The 17,450-nt window shown below is 36.1% G+C and overlaps 1 protein-coding gene across 2 annotated transcripts in view; it reads left to right on the top strand.

Moving 5' to 3' along the window:
* The window catches only part of LOC138708015 (ER degradation-enhancing alpha-mannosidase-like protein 1), a 158,647-nt gene that overhangs the window by 52,959 nt on the left and 88,238 nt on the right, over positions 1–17,450 (top strand). The gene's annotated exons all lie outside the window — the stretch shown is intronic.

Genomic DNA, 17,450 nt, shown 5'->3' with positions numbered 1-17,450 from the left:
GAGAGAGTATAAAGTCTTCTTGTATGGTGGGTCCTACCATTAATATGTCATTTAGAGATGTGCCCTTCGTTGTCTTACTTGATGCATTGAACACCACTCTAATTTTTTGCTCTTCGCCTGAGTTCTTAAAAACTGCGTGATGTGGAAGGTAACAACTTTCCTTGTCTTCTTCCTCTTTCTTTATATCTATTTTTCTCGTGTGTCCTAACTGCTCATAGTCTGTCATGAATTTACAGTATTCTTCTTGAAGTAACAATTGCCTTTGGAAATGTTGCTCCATCTGTTGCAATCTATTATATGCCTCTTGATAAGATTCTCCTAACAGCTGATGATTTGGATGTCGAGGAAGCAGTACCACGAATCTTCCAGTTTGGTCTCTGGTTGTTGTTGCTACAAAATCTTTTTCACATTCTTCTTTTGTTCTTTCTGGATATCTTCTAATTCTCAGAAATGTTATTCTAAGTTGTCCTTGTTGTAAGTAAGAAGTGATGTTACTGCGATGGTCGAAATAGCCTCTGCTGTTGTTGCTTGAATCCTACCGGACAATATCCACCCTAGATTTGTGTTGTGCATTGATAGCGAGTTGTTTACGTCCACCCTTGCTTCTGATCGCAATATTTGGAAGAATAGTTCAGCTCCTATCAGTAGATCAATCTTCCCTCGTTTGTTGAAAGTAGGATCCGCTAGTTTCATTTCAGATGAGATGTTTTCTTTCTGGTATTTTACATAGACTGAAGGCATATTCCCCGTGATCTTAGAAAGCACTGAGAACTTTGTATCAGCTGTGAACCTTCCATCTGTTGATGATAGTTGAGTATACATGCAATGCGTAGTTCTTAATGGTGCTCCCATTTATTCCTTGTATAGGAATTCTTTCCACCGACTTGTATGTACGTGTATGTGTGTATGTATGTATTTATTAACACTATAATTGGGTATACACCCGGTGGCAGTGATATATAATATACAGTAAAATTACAATAATTATTAATAAGATTTACAATAATTACAGCAACAAAAAAAAAATATATATATATATACGTAAATTTAATACTATAAATAAATAGATGCAATAAACCTAGGACTATAAATAAAAACTATGCTATAATAATGCCTTCAATAAGCAAAAGTAAACCTAACTTATAAGTACTTCTATTAAACCCAGTTATTAAAACTTAAGTAATTACATATCACCTTAATTAATTACATATCATCTTAATTAATTGCATATCAACTTAATTAATTACATGACACAACTTAGATAATTACACTGCACCTCCAATTACATTTTCAGTCTAATCTTCTCAACCTTTCCTTAAATGTATTGTTTTTGAGAGGACCACCCTGAAAGATTGCCGCAGGTAAGCTGTTCCAGTCTATTATTGTGTGGTTAACAAAGAAAAATTTTGCCACGTCCGTTCTTTGTTTTCTGCATTTAAACTTCCTAATATGATCAGCCCTTCCTAAATATGATGGTGTCACTAATCTAGCTTTGATGTCTGTCCATGCTTTGTATCGCATTTGTGCCTTAAACAATGCGGTCAGTCTGGTTGCGTAACCTCAGTCTCTGTGCTAATTCTTCCGTCATAAAGTTACTTGGGAACCATTATCAAGAAAACATCTACATTATTGTAAGTCTCCTTGCGCATTCTTTACCATTACGATGGCTGTTGACAACAATACATGTGACCTTACTTCATTCTTGATGTTGTGACATGCTTGTTGTGTAGTCATGGAACCCTTCTGTTGTATCTCTGCTGTCTGGTTTGGCTATAGGAATGTATGGTGCTTTGCTCCACACTGTTTGCAGGTCCCAGCTCGACAATCCTTCACCAAATGTTGACTTCACAAACAGTTCCAATAGAGTCTGTGCTTAAGGACGCAGTTCTTTCTCTCCTTCATACTGCTACTTGACAAAGCTTGGCAATTGTACAACGAATGTGACTGGTTGTAATAATAACACCTAGGTTGCATCATTATCAATGCTTTACTTGCTTGCCTTCCTCTATCAAACTTTACTCTATTTGGGTATAGGAGTTGTACCCTTTATGGTTTCTAATGCCTGAGATTTATGTTCAAGAAAATCCAATAACTCCTTGAGTGTTGACATGTTTCGATCCGCACAGCTTAATTTCCATTCGCACCTACTCTGAGTGTCTATTTTTTCCAGTATCATTTGTAACAATATTATTTCACATAATGGAGCCTCTAAAGATAGCGCTTCTAATGCATTCGTATTGCTCTTTATTTGACTCACTAATGAACGTAAATCTCCACGTGACTCCATGCTTACTGTTGGAAGTGACAAGATTGCCATCACATCAGTGGCGGTTCCTCGGGGGAGGGAAGGGAGGAACGTCCTCCTCACATTTTTCTTCTTTTGAAGGTAAATACCAAATAAAATATGCGCCTTGAAACTCAAAAAAGATTCGATAATTTTTAAGTTCACAGCTATAAGAAAATCTCGGTTGATCGAGTTTTAAATGATGCGCGCTCATGTGCTGCTAGAAAACTGTGAGAAAGATGCGAGATTGTTTGTGTGGAGGAAAGCCAATCCATTCCTCCTTTACTGCAGTTAGCACACATAGACAACAGCGCACTAGTGGCCAGAGAAAGAAGCAGAGTTTTAAAGCGAGTAAATGAACGGAGAGGGAGGAAATCCTCCTCTGAATCAGCACATGGGCGGGAAATAGAAACCGACTGGTCGTGCAACAAGCTCGCTACTGCTGCCATCTAACTATCCTGCATTCAACCAGACTATAACACAACTAGGAGGAGGCACAATAATACAACTTTAACGCAACGTTGTGAAAGACACCATATAAACTTTTTTTTTTTTTAATTATAAACCAAAAATATTATTCATTGCACTTTATATAGGCTACTATTCATGGTTTGAAACTTTCAAAGATATTTGAAAGTTAAAGTCGGGTTTATATAAAACAAAGAGGAAGTAGTTTTAAGTTAGTATCGCAGATCTTTTTGGCCCCTGAAATTCACTTCCATTCATTGTGTACTAGATAGGGCAACAGCCAAGTTGTCAGTTTTGTACAAATATATTTGAAATTGAAAGTAAGTACCTACTCCAAACTACATTATTTTTAACATAAAAAATTAATTGGCCACCAGCAACTTTGAACAATAATGATAGTATGACTTTACAAGAACTGATATTCTTCAAAAGCATGTGATACTGAACTTGTAAAATGTACATGTAGCAACACAGACCACGTGGGTGGGTGCAGTGTTCTCGCTTTCCTCAGATTATTTCCCATTCCCATTTCCGTGGTTCCGATTATGTTTTAGTAGCTATAGTCTCTTCCAACACGTGTGATGCTGTAGTGTGCTCGAAAAATGCTGCAAGGTGAATTTCCTTGTAATTGTTAATTTGTGCAATTATTCAACAATGAATGCAAGTGAAAACATTATATATTATGGAAAATTTAGAAAACTCAGTTTACAAGAACAAATTATTGCTATACAGAAGGGAAGGCCAACCCCAACACTACCTGGTCTTACATATGTGTATGTTGGCTAATTTGTAGCATGTTTCATTCAAGAAGGTGTCATTTCGTCCTGTTACCTTCTTTCCTCCTCTTAAGAAATACGCAGGAGCCGCCACTGCATCACATGTTTCAACGCAATAAGCTTTTCCATTATTGTATCTCTGATAAACCATGTCCCAATCAATTCTAAAATTTGCATCAGATATTGTCAGATTTTCTGTTAGTTTATGTGGTTCTCCTTTTAGTGCATATAGTACATAATGCATTGTTTGAGCTTCTGTTATATCACTGTTTTTTTACTATTTGACTACTAAACATATCTCTCAAGTTGATCCAAGTGCTGTAGTTTCCATTGAAACTGGGCAGACTGATGATTGGTAACTGTATTCTCCCTTCAACTGTGGGCTGACTACTCTCCTATGCTGTCCATTATTGTTAAAAAAAACTTGCCTTTACTCTATCATATTGCTCTTCAAATTCTATCCTGTCCTCTGAATGTTCGTCCTGTATCATTTCTAATTGACCTTGACTTTCTTCATATTTCAATAGTATGCTGTCTAGTCTTTCATGTTATACCTTGATCAAACTTGGTTCTGTTACTTCATTCAAGTCTGGTTAAATTGGCCTTGGCTAAGCCTCTTCGATGTATGGTTGACCTTTGAATCACTCATGTTGTAATTTTTCCTACCTTGTCGATGACAATAGTTTGAATTTCACTGCAGAGCTGACTGATAGAAATACTGGATTCCCAACTGTTTCCATCACCGACGACAAGACCTAGAGGTTAGTTGAACATCTGCTAGATGGAAGTACTGGATTACTGGATTGTAGCCTCCTATCTTGAAGTTGACAGAAATTCTGCTAGATGGAAATACTGACTTGTGGCTTTGGTAGCCTCCTACTTTACCGATCCTGCTTGTGCTAGAATTAGACTGGAAAAGCGCTAGATGGCACTCATAGAAGTTGCCTTTTCTTGTACAATTCACAGCATTCATCCTTAGCCATTTTGATTTCGTCAAACTGCACTTTTATATTTCACTGTTTTTTTTTTACTGTCACCTTTGTTTCCAATGTCACTAGTACTTATCCGGGTCGGGTCGTGAGGACCAATGTTGTAGCTTTGGTAGCTTGATTGATGTTTAAAACACACGTGGACTGTATATTTAATGTGTTTATTTCTTTGGCGGCTTCTTGCTGCAACAGCACACGCCCATAACACTTACAGACGCTAACGTATAAGGCAGAGTTGCCAACCTGAAGTCCCAAACAGCTGTATTTGCTGTTTAAAATATTACAAAATATCTATAATTACTTCCAGCACACAATCTTTTTCCAAATAGTGTGCTTTTATATTCTGAATATAAGAACAACATTCAACACATTATGATTCACTAACACTTTTTGTTGCCACGTCTGTGGCTGAAGCGCTATCATGCTGGTCATCTATCCAGGTAGACTGATTTTGATTCCCAGTCAGGTCATGAAGTAATTTTTTGTGGACAAAGCAGACATTGCAGAGAATTTTTCTTGGGGTTCTAAATATATATCCCTCTTATCATTCTACCAACACACTACACCTTCGCCATTTCGTCTATCATCTGCAGTAGTTTAAAATAGGTTGGGGTGAAGTCTTGGGGGTAGTGCACTGCCCTACTAAGCACAGAGGGGTTAACTGCAATCTAGTTGGTTCTGAAATATTTGCAATAAAAGCTTATTATAACATGTATGGAAATGCACATACCCCTAGTTGTACATCATTTTAGAGCCTCGATACAACCATAAAAATCTAGTATTTTACAATTCATTTTGGTTTTCAGATAAATCTGTTCAATATGATAAATTTATTTTAAATGCTCAATCAATATGATTTATTTATTTGCAAATTTTATTATTTGCTATTACATCTTAAATAAATATGAACGTTTTCGCCTATACAGCATCATCAGATATTTAAAAATTGACGAAATCTAAACTTAATCCATTGAATTGTACAAAGTAATATGCATAACAAAGTTGATCGATATTTTGTCATGAGTTTTATGTAGTGGAAAACTTATTGGTAGAAATGTTCAGTTTGAATTTGTGTAATTTGTTTGTTTCTTATTGGCATTGTTTCTATGCCATTTATAGGGACCCTGAATTTCTTGAATGACAAAGGTAAAAATTCTTGAGTAAAATAATTAAATTCTTGGGTGATGAAAAAGGAAAATTCTTTGGTTCTGTGATCATATTCTATGTCTGAATTCAAACAGCTCAGTATAGCAACAGATATTGTTTACAGTTTTATTAGTATGCGAGATATGGAGTGCATGGAGATATGGAGATAATGGGCACACGAGGCGAGATGTAGCTTTGTGCATTCGGGTATTCTTGTATATTTTCGTGTGCTTAAATGCGACAGGCTCATGTCAGTAGATTTACTGGCATGTAAAAGAACTCCTGCAGGACAAAATTCCGGCATGCCAGCGATGCTGATATAACCTCAGCAGTTGTGAGCATTGTTAAATAAAACATAACATGGCATTTTATCCATAATGGCGTGATACTTTATTTATAGTGCAAACATATTGGTTTCAACATATTTGTTTTGGTACTTAGTTAATAAATTGCTGAATGTGAGGGAAAAGAAAAGAAAAAAAAGCACAGGGGAATGACGGCTTTAATTTACGATTTTTCGGTAATGCTATTAAATTTCTTGAGTAAAAGTAGAAATTCGCTAAGAGGCAAATTTTTTAAAGTTTGCGGGTACTTGATGTGTCGAAATACACGTAAATATCTTACAAATTACCTAAAAACACGTTTCCTATCATTTTGCAATGTTTTTAGATTTTTTCGAGTCGCAAAATTTGGGTGTCTAGCCATTTAAAAGTCATCAGTTTCTTAATATATTCTCTGATGGTTTAAACTTTTCTCTTGACTGAAATAGTTCAGGTTTTCTCATGTCAGCCCTAAAGTCACATTATTTTTCTTACTTAACTAATTATCTCATCCTTTATGGTATAATTGTAAGGGGGTTTGTCTGGTCTGAGTTGTAAAATACATTGTCCACTACAACTACATCATTTGTAGCAATTTTTTTTTTTTTTACATATTCACTTCTTGAAGTTAACTAAGTTAATTTGACTGTGATAGACTCCTGATGCTGTGCTAGTTTTAAAAATCAGCGACACATAATTAATAAATCCTTGTGTCTCCTAATTGGACTATTATTAAATACTCGTTTATGTTTGTCATTGTATCACACTCATCTTCACTTTGCCAACATTTATTAAGAGTAGTTACAGTCTATCCACGTTTCATTGACGTGAATGATTGACCTGTTTACTTCCCTAAATATAATATGTACTATGACTTACAATTGGGAGCTGTTCAATTGGTACTTTCCTATTTCCACAACAGTCTTTTCACTTTAATTCCATGCTATCTAAAACACAGCTGTAGATATGAACACACTGCAGGAATTCACTCATTTCTTAAATTCTGTGAGTACCATGGGACATATGAGTACTTTTCCTAAGATTAAAATCTCGAAAACTGTCCCTGATTACTTTTTTATCAAAGTTGTCATGTCACTTTCATACAGAGTGACGCACGAAATGTTGAACCATTTATATTTCAATTTATTTGAATACTATGACACATAACATAACGAACTACATAAATTTAGAATCACAAACTCATGGAGAATTGATGTTAATGAAGAACTTGTTCTGTCTAGCCACCGTTTTGCCACAGTAGCTCTTCAAGACGAATGTTCATAGTCTGCAATATTCGCCGATAGTGTTGTGAGTTTTAATCGATTAATCGATCAATTTCTGTTGTAAGACTAATTGATCAAAAATATTTAATCAAATAATCGAGTCGATTAAAATTATTTGGTTGTAGTTGATATTAATTGTTATTTTGTTAATATAAACTCATACTAAAAATTCCGACAATATTCCTCTCTCGGAAATTGCTTACTTAAAAGCACAATAGTACTGTTATTTTTTAACTGCAAAGCAGGTAGCGTGGGGAAAATCTCTGCAGAAACACTTCAGAAAGAGATGGACCTATGAGGACAGTGACCTAGTCTACCTCTATTGAAAGTTGAAACACAATGCGAAACCCTTATTAAGTTTTATGGTTTTCCAAGAAAACTTCCACCTTGTTGTCAGCTCATCTTCCTAGCATATATGAAATACATTCTGGGATTCATTCCCCTCATCCCTTATAAAATAGCCATGTCTACACTGTGTGCAAGTGAGAGTGTAACTATCTTCTTCTCTTTCTAAAATCTGGTAATTCGATTACAATAGAGGCCAGTCTTCTGTTTCAACTGCTGTACTTTTGCAGTTGCAGTTTCTGTACTGAGTTTTTATATGAAGGTTGTGTTTGATAAAGAAAAATGAGTTTTCTGTGGTCTGTAAAAAGTGTAAACTTCATTATGTCATATGAGAGTTTGAGAGGTAAACTCTGTGAAAGGTTTGGATTTAAATTGAATGATCATGGAGAAGTGCTTGATGGAAAAAAAGTTTTTTTGTGTCTAGTGATGCAGGAAACGTTGTTACTAAATGTAGAGTGGCACTTAATTTGGAGCGTGTGAATGCACTGACATATTTAAAATCATAGATGAAGCAGTATTAACTAGGTGAGTCTTCAGACTTTTTGTCTCAAAAATTCTCGGAGAAATTGACAGAATAAATTATAAGCCTCATTATAAATATGTTAGTAAATAATTAAACTAGTTGTTTTTTATTATAATGTTACAATATATGCAGATATATAACATTTAATACTTATGCTTATCACCGAACACAAGTTAAATTTAACAATAATTGTGTATTACAGTATATTAAAATAGTTTTTCAAAACTATCAAAACTCCATTAATCGATAGATTTAGTTAATAGATTAAATATTTTGATCGATCAACAGCACTACTCACCGACACAGATCTTCATCGATTGTGTTGCACACTTCCATAACATGGGCTCTGAGTTCCACCAGATCTCAAGGCTACTGATGGAAGACGTGTTCTTTTAAGAATCCCCAAAGAAAATAATCACAGGAATTGATGTCGGGGCTGTGAGGTGGCCAAATTTGACCACATTGATGACGCTGAGGAAAGTGGTGGGGCAACACTCTTTCACCAAATGTTTGATGCAGGAATTCGAGAACAACATTGCTTGGGCTCCATCCTGCATAAACCACTGTGTGTACATTGGCAGTCGAGTGGCATAAAATGCAGGAACTGTTTCTGCATCATGGCCATACATCATTCCGAATTGACCGTTTGGTCGAAGAAGAAAGGTCCAATAATGTTTTAAGCTGGGGCCCACCTTGTGTTGAAATCTTGATGGAAACGTCTCTGTGTAACAATCACACTCTTCGTTTCTGCATATAAAAACACCAACTTCACTCTCTGTTGAGTAGTCTGCCATCTTAATCAACTGATCTGTGCTGAGCTATAGCGGACTCTCCAGAGACCACTGCATTTATGAGTGGAGTTTGAAATATGTCGCTTTAATAGTATAGCCACAAAATCAAACTCAAATAGCTCAACATCTCGTGCACCACTCTGTATATTGAGGGTGTGTGCGGCACTTTCCTGCTATCCTTTGTGATATTTCTCCAGATTTTTACTTTTTTTTTTACCCAGTGTTGTTTTTCTTCTGTCTGATATGTCCATAATAATTGAATGCACGTAATTTCATTTTCTTGTAGCAAATATGAAACGACTTTTCTGCACTATTTATCACATTTTTTAATAACGGATTTAATTACTTCCCCCAATCCTGTAATACTCCACACTTTTCTATTATTCCACAACACAGTGCTGAAATATGTAAAAGACATAAGAAACTGAAAGTGAAACAGAATAGTAGTTGGCAACTCAGCTCAGATTTTATCACTCACTGTGCTGATAATTTGTAGGCATATATTTCGTGAGTTCCAAGAATAAGCAGTGGCATACACAAGACCTTTCTTCTTCTTCTTCTTCTTCTTCTTCTTCTTCTTCTTCTTCTTCTTCTTCTTCTTCTTCTTCTTTCTACAGGGTCCGGCATTTGTTTCTGACAATTTTCAACATGCTGTTGTTGAGGTTTAAAAATTAAAAAATAACACAGTATGTAGCTTGAATAATGCAATTTATTGGAATGTCTTTATTTTTTGAAAATTACACATTTCAAGTGATCCCCTTGGTATCTTATGACCTGTTGTAATCTTACACGAAAATTGTTCATGACACTTTGCAATTAACCTGGGGTTTCGTTGATTTCTTGCACTTCAGCCTGTATCTTGTTCTTCAGATCCTGGATAGATTGTGGTCTGGTCTGAAACACAAAAAGTCAGGACCCAATAGATCTGGGGATCGAGCTGGCCAATTGATATCTCCAAACCGAGAAATTATGCATCCTGGGATGAAATTTCTCTACAGTTGCAGTGTCTCTCTGGCAGTATGGGCCATAGCTCCATCTTGTTGAAACCACATGTCATCCCTGTTTAGTGCGCCTCTAAATGTTTGTAATATCTGTTGATACTGTGTTCACCGTAACAGCTCTCTCATTTCCATCTTCGAAAAATTAGGGACCAATTATGACTGCAGCAGAAATAGCACACCATACTGTCACCTTTTCACAATGTAATGGCTGTTCATGCAGTGCCATAGAATTTATGTGATTCCAGTATCGGAAATTTTGCTTGTTGACGAAGCCATTTAAGTGAAAATGTGCCTTGTTTGACATAAACAAATTATTCAACACATTATCATTTTCTTGAAGAATGGCACCAAATTCCATTGCAAAATGAAGTTGATAGGCCCGATCTTGTGGTTTCAACTGCTGAGCAACTTGAATCTTGTAGGGATGTGCAATATCCAACTAACTGTCCTGTCAGATATGCGCAAGGCCGCAGCATGTTGCACTGCAGATCTTGATGGACTTCATTGCACAGCCAATCTCACTCTTTGGACATTTTCTGGAGTACAAACAGAACGCTCACTACCATTAAAAGAAGATTGTAAAGTGCCTCTGGCATTAAACATGTTAAACCAACTCACTATTGTGTTCCTCAAAGGAATTCTACCATGTCTTTGAACATTGAACTCATGGCGAAATCGACATTGTGTTTGAACAACGAACTTACTTTCAATATATACTGATACCACAAAAATGCGTACATTAACTGGCCAAGCATCCATGATTAACAAAATTGCATGTTTGGAAGTTCATGTTGCCTTGACAACATTTCATTTTCGCTACTCTCATTTCATTTTACGGCTCCACCAAACTGATCAGAACCAAATGCCTTACTCTGTATATAAGTGTGTAGACTGCTATTGTAGCACGTAGACTCGAATGGCCCATTGTGCACCACATAAACTGGAAATCAACCCAGGAGACTGCAATGCTGCTGGATTTTATTTCCAGAAATTCTTTGGGGGACATGTGTTTCATGACAATGCCTGATGTGGCTTAGACCTGAGCAATCCAGGAAAATGTGAGGTAATGAGTCAACATCCATCCCACATTTCCTACAATTTGGGTCATCAATAAGGCCCAATATATGTAGATACTTTTTGAGATGATAGTGTCCATTCAGAAGTCCAGTTATCAACCTTAAGGTTTTTCTTTCCAAAGCCGGGAGTTGTTTAGTTAAGTTAGGTTTTGGTTTTCCAATAAGGAGTTTAGACTGTCTCATGGCTGGTGTAAATCTCCAAACTCCTCGTAAATCCTTCATCAGGTTCTCCTTTAGAGCCTGTTTCATTATACTAGTGATGGGAGAACTGCTCATCATGAGTGAAAAGTCCATTTCAACCCCTTCCAAGGTTTAACACCATTTGTTTATGAAGTAGTGGGTTAGTACATTGACTCAACGTCCACATTGCAGTGACGTGTACTGAGCATTGAATATGACGGAAGTTTACAACGTTTAGTATTGATTATTTCTAGACAACATAATATAATAATTATATAGTATACTACATTACATACCTAGGTGCGTTTTGAAGATCTCTAATTCTCTTTTCCTCAACTAATTTAACAATATTCGCCATTTTCACCTTTGCACTTAACGAAAGTGTCAGTTTGTAGATCAATTAATTCTAATTGTACGTGATTCGGAGCATCTGCTACCAGAAAGGATTACTGTTCATAGATAAGTTTCAATTTATTTGTCATTGTACTAAGAAGGTCTGAAAATTTTTCCTCAAATGTGGTTTGCAATTTAACTAGTACTTTTTTATTTCGACTATAAATCGATGTTTTTACTTTTCAGAGTCCTCAGAGTTGGAAAATGGCACAAATTAGTTTTTTGCCATCTGATCTGCCCATAATTTGAGTTTCAGCTTGAATGCATTGATTGAATGTATCGAAGACAAATTATTTAATTATGTCCTTGTACTTTTGTATTGAAGATGTCAAGATGGTGGCAAAGATCACACAGAAAAACTAAATCGGAGATTAAACACTATTTGTCAATTCTGGTATTACAGTCCCTTGTAATTTAAGGATTTAATCTATTTCAAACCTTAAAAGAAAAAAACGGTTTAACATTGCACCTCTGCTGAGCCACCTGACTTGGCAATAATATGACAGGTCCATGTATTGTGAGCCAATGTCCCCTAAAAAAGATAGGAATTGTCTATGTCAAAGAGCACTTGACTTTATCAGGTACACTGTTTTCTCTAAAAGTCGCATTACATTTTCAAGTGTTGCAGACTTTGTGCAAAGTACCTCTCTATGAATGATGCAGTGCACAGGTTCAAAGCTTTCTGCCAATACCAGCTAGCAATTTTCTTAGTAGTCCAATTAACCCATTTTCCTTACCTACCATACAGAGTGCTCCATCCATGGCAATGGAGACCAATTTTTCCCAAGGCAAGTAAAATTTACATTTTACATGTAACAATGCTTCAAATATGTCTTTGCCACAGGTTGTATCCTTCAACATAACAAAATTCAACAATTCTTGAAAAATATTAAAACCAGAATCTACTCCTCTAATGTATATTACTGGTTGTGCCATATCCTTTTTACCTGAGCATTCATAGAATCTACTCCCCTAATGTATATTACTAGTTGTGCTGAATCCTTTTTACCTGAGCATTCATCAAGGGCCAAGGAATAGTATGTAAGAGTTTATTTTTTCTGTAATTTGGTGTGCAACATCTTTGCTCATTTCAGAAATTCTTTCAGTAACAATTATACAGAACAGACTGGTAGATTTAAAATAACTAAGCTCTTTAGGACAAATATCCTCCACTGCTGATAACATACGTTCCTTGACAAATTTGCCCTCGGAAAAATATTTAAAATTTTTAGCTATGTGCTGACTTATTCGATAATTGGCATGGACTGCAAGTAGTACTTCATCTTCAGTTGAAGGTTCATCATCACCTCATTCTTCATTTAAAAGTCTCTTTTAGTTCAACAACTCGTCTTTTACATTCCAGACCTAAATATGTCAAAATATGACAATAACAGCCTAATAATAATAATATGAGAGGAATGAGACTAATTGAAATGTTAGATAATACAAAAATAAATATTCCAGCATGTACCTAAAAGTATCTGTTTTCTATACTCCTGCAGATTAAATTAATTGAAATGTTTCCTTGTGTTAATGTGACGTATAGAATATATTTTAAATGAACAGATTAAAAATTCTGGTTTTCCATCTTTAAGGGAGAAAAAATGCCTTTCTACCCATTCATCATAGCAATTAAACCTTTGTTTTGAAGTCGTCTTCTTTATTTACTCGATAAGTAAATGCAAGGTTTGTAGAGAGTAATCGGTCAATGCCAGTGATCAGAGCATGGGGGGGGGGGGGGTCAAGGCCACGTGCTCGGCATTGGTATTGGGCTAGGTTGAGGAGAAAAAGAGGGGAAGGTACTCAGTGAGTAGGCCTACATGTTCCGCATCACTGCATTATACTCAGAGATACCAACACAACTTTCTGGGCTGTAGTATTGAATGATAGTTCCAAGCTTTGTCACTAAATCGGCTTGTTCATTGCCATACACTTCACTGTGTCCAAGGGCCCAATAAGGATAAGGCTTTCAGGGAAGTTCTGCATTCTTCAGCCAGCCTGGAGTCGACTCTGTCTGCACTCAGCACACTCAATGCAGCCTGGCAATCAGAACATATTTAGATATTCATGGCTTTACATGATCTCTAGGTTTTCCTAAGTGCAAGCTAATATCACAAACACTTTAGGTTGAAAAATAATATCGCAGTCTAGTATATACAGTCATGAAACTTGAGTTTATGAGGGTACTAGGAACAATAGACTGTGCAGGTACTATTTCACATTGTCTGTAATGAGGAGATCGTAGTGATCCTAGTGGTTAGCAACTATCTATAGATGCATATTTACTACGTATTAAGCTTCGTGACTGTATATACTAGATTGTGGTAATATATTGACCAAAGGGATTGGATATTCTAGCCCTATATCTTGCACCATAGATTTCTGTTCTAGTACTACTGTTACTTCTGGAGCCATCAGTGATCTTTGCCAGACAACCCGGTGGGAATTGGTTTAAATAATCTCTCTGTCATTCTTCCCTATCAGAAATAACACCAACAGGAGAATTTACATATTGAGCAGGGCTCGTAATATCCTGTGTCATGCCAACTATAGGGATTGATATCCATTGCCAATTTCCAAATACAGTGAAACCTGTTCAAGACGGAAGTGACAGGGTCCTATTTTTTTCCATTGTGGACAGGTTTTCGTATTATTCAGGTGTGAAGTTAAAATGGAATATTTTATCATTTGTATAGATGAAAAACAAAATGGCAAGCTGCAAACTTCAAGAAGTACAAAATATTCTGTTTAACACCTATGTATTTACAAATGGCTTTTAAGGAACCCGAAGATTCATTGCCGCCCTCACATAAGCCCGCCATCAGTCCCTATCCTGTGCGAGATCAATCCAGCCTCTATTATCATATCCCACCTCCCTCAAATCCATTTTAATATTATCCTCTCATCTACGTCTCGGCCTCCCCGAAGGTCTATTTCCCTCCGGTCTCCCAACTAACACTCTATATGCATTTCTGTATTCGCTCATACGTGCTACATGCCCTGCCCATCTCAAACGTCTGGATTTAATGTTCCTAATTATGTTAGGTGAAGATTACAATGCGTGCAGTTCTGTGTTGTGTAACTTTCTCCATTCTCCTGTAACTTCATCCCTCTTAGCCCCAAATATTTTCCTAAGCACCTTATTCTCAAACACCCTTAATCTCTGTTCCTCTCTCAAAGTGGGAGTCCAAGTTTCACAACCATACAGAACAACTGGTAATATAACTTTTTTATAAATTCTAACCTTCTGATTTTTTGACAGCAGACTAGATGACAAAAGCTTCTCAACCGAATAATAACAGGCATTTCCATATTTATTTTGTGTTCAATTTCCTCCCGAGTGTCATTTATATTTGTTACTGTTGGTCCAAGATATTTGAATTTTTCCAACTCTTCGAAGGATAAATCTCCAATTTTTATATTTCCATTTCGTACAATATTCTTGTCACGAGACATAATTATATACTTTGTCTTTTCGGGATTTACTTCCAAACCTATTGCTTTACATGCTTCAAGTAAAATTTCCTTGTTTTCCCTAATCGTAGGTGGATTTTCTCCTAACATATTCACGTCATTCACATAGACAAGAAGCTGATGTAACCCATGTAACTTTCCTAATGGCATATTCTAGAGCGTAGTTAAAACGTAAAGGTGATAGTGCAGCTCCTTGCTTTAGCCCACAGTGAATTGGAAAAATATCAGAAACTGGCCTGTACGGACTCTGCTGTACATTTCACTGATACACATTTTAATTAATCGAACTAGTTTCTTGGGAATACCAAATTTAATTAGAATATCATATAAAACTTCTCTCTTAACTAAGTCCTATGTCTTTTTGAAATCTATGAATAACTGATGTACTGTACCCATTTTTTCTCCAATATCTGTTGAATACAAAAAATCTGATCAATAGTCTATCTATTATGCCTAAAACTGCACTGATGATCCCCAATAATTTCATGTACATATGGCGTTAATCTTTTCAAAAGAATATTGGACAAAATTTTGTACGATGTCAACAAATTGATATTGCTCGAAAGTTACCACAGTTAGTTTGCCCCCTTCTTAAAAATAGGTAGAATTATGGACTCCTTCCATTGCTCTGGTACAATTTCCTTCAACTGGTACAATTTCGTAATTTTCGCTAGATAATGCACTTCCATCCTCTTGTATTAATTCTGCTGAAATTTGATTGATACCTGGAGACTTGTACTTTTTCAGATTTTCTATCGCAATTTCGACTTCTGAAAGTGCGGGTTCGGGTCTGTTTAACACTACTCACATTAAGTCAGCTTTCTGTTGCTTATTCCATTGTTGAATTGTCTTTATTAAAATCTTATTTTCTGTGTAACCACTAGGGTCTGACACTTAAAGGTAGATGATGATGATGATTATTATTATTATTATTATTATCATTATTATTATTATTATTATTATTATTATTATTATTATTATTATTATTACTATTTTCTGCATAAATATCATCGTAACTCATTAAACAACTATTATAGTTTACTAATCACACTAAATTTAATATCTAACACTGTACTGTCACTGCACATATTTAATTGGACTTGGAGTCAGTTCATTAGAAGCCTTCAATTCTGGCTTATCTAATTTCTTTGCCAGTTCCAAAAATTGGCATGGTCTTTGAATGGTATGAAGAACCCACTCCCATAACAGTTCATTTATTTTCATGTAGGCCTAATCAATTATTTTCTATTTTCTTTTTATGTCAACATTATTGATTGCAAGCCATTCAACCGGTCAAGGTGGATTCCTCTAAGTTGGTGACCGGGAGATGCAATGGTGGCTCTCATGCTGTTCTTTTCGTACATTTATCACCACCCAGCCCTTTTCGTTCTCTCTTCTTTTTCATTCCTGTATTTCTCTTCATCAGCCACCATTGCATGCGGAACGCCCACGGCATCATAGCCATTTTCACCTTTCCATCCCTGCTGTATACATTTGCCACGTCCACCTCCAAGATAGGATTTGCTGAGAATGCCTGATTAGACCTCATTTTTTTTCCCCTTCTTCACACGTTTAAACTTACGATATTTTAAGTGTTGGTGTAGGCTTCCGCAGCCACTGTACATGGTCAGTGGAGAAACTTCTGGACTTATACCGCATTATCTTGGTGCTAGTAGCTGACGTCTCGACCACTGTGTTGTGGTCATCCTCAGGGCAGTGGATAAGGAAATAGTGTGTGAGCTTGTATGTATGTATGTATGTATGTATGTATGTATATATATATATATATATATATATATATATATATATATAGGAGTCTCAATGGGAGAGGACTTCCAATGATAGATCTAGGTTCTCCTGGCATATGATTGGTTCTTCGTTGTCCAATCCAGTTGAGGTCTGCATGGAGGGGAGTATTCATATTAAAGACTGGCCCTAATAAAGCCCTAATAATAATAATAATAATAATAATAATAATAATAATAATAATATGAATACTCCCCTCCATGCAGACCTCAACCGGATTGAACAACAAAGAACCAATCATATGCCAGAAGGAGAACCTACGACCTATCATTGGAAGTCCTCTCCCATTGAGATTACTCTCTCTCTCTCTCTCTCTCTCTCTCTATATATATATATATATATATATATATATATATATATATTGAGGGGCTCAGAACAAAAAGCAGGTAAGTGACAGAAACCTAGTTTTGAGGAAATTACAGTTAAAGTTCTACACGCAATGAAATATTATACACTAGTCTGGTGAAATGATGCCCATATAGCAGCACTGCACAGTGTGATCACTTACCTGATTTTATCCCAAAGAAACATCCTTTTGGGCTATCACAACACGCACTTACCTCATTTTTTGTAATAATGTCACTTACCTGCTTTT

This window comes from Periplaneta americana, chromosome 10 (genome assembly GCF_040183065.1).
Source record: "Periplaneta americana isolate PAMFEO1 chromosome 10, P.americana_PAMFEO1_priV1, whole genome shotgun sequence".
NCBI classification, from domain to species: Eukaryota; Metazoa; Arthropoda; class Insecta; order Blattodea; family Blattidae; genus Periplaneta; species Periplaneta americana.
This window is presented reverse-complemented; position numbering and strand designations above follow the sequence as displayed.